Source organism: Platalea leucorodia (assembly GCF_965183815.1).
Source record: "Platalea leucorodia genome assembly, chromosome: W".
Taxonomy (NCBI): domain Eukaryota; kingdom Metazoa; phylum Chordata; class Aves; order Pelecaniformes; family Threskiornithidae; genus Platalea; species Platalea leucorodia.
In genome coordinates this window covers 46,910,287-46,911,071 of record NC_138859.1, presented here as the reverse complement: position 1 = coordinate 46,911,071, position 785 = coordinate 46,910,287, and positions in this window count along the sequence as shown.

The following is a 785-nucleotide window of genomic DNA, read 5'->3' as shown; positions in this document are numbered from 1 at the left end:
GATCACTTTTTCCTGCAGGGTTTCCGACTACTCTAAAAACGCACAGATAGAGCCTGTGTAAGTGGGATCTTTGCTAAGGAAGTCATATCGAGGGAAAAGAACAGATTATTTACCCTTCAAACCCCCTGCAGACTGTTAACCGCCCGCGGCCGCGCCAAGGCCGCGGCACAGGAGCGAGCGCGGGGCCGCGGGCGGGCCCGCTCAGCCCCCGCCGCCGGTGGACGCCGCCGCCCGCCGGCCGCTCCCGCAGCCGCTCCCACCGCCGCGGCGCCGCGGGCACCCTGAGGGGACGGGGAGCGGCCTCGGCAGCGCCGCTCCCCCGGCGGCTGGCACGGACCCGCCAGCAGCCCGACCCCCAGCAGTGCGGGGCTCTGCGGGACCCCTCCGTTCCCACGCAAGAGGCGTCCCGCGGGGCCGCGGCAGCGTGGCCCCCCCGGCTGGAGAGCGGAGGCGCGCCCCCCCCCCCCCCCCCCCCCGGCGCGGGAGGAGGTGGAGGCCCGGCCCCGCCCGCCGCACGCAGCAGCGGCGCCCTCCCACCGCCCCTCAGAAGCGCCACGGCCCGCCCCGCCGCCCCGCCGCCCCGGGCCCGCCCCGCCGGCGCCCCCGCGGGCGGTGGGCTGGGGGCGAGGCCCAGCTGCCGGCGTCGCAGGGCCGCCCCCGTCCGCCCCGCCCCGCCCCGGCCCGGCCCGGCCGCGGCGCCGCCCCGCCCTTCGCCCGGCCCCCGCGCTCGGCCAATCGGGCGGCGCCCTGTTGGCTGTGCCCGGCGCCCGGCGGCACGGTGCAAG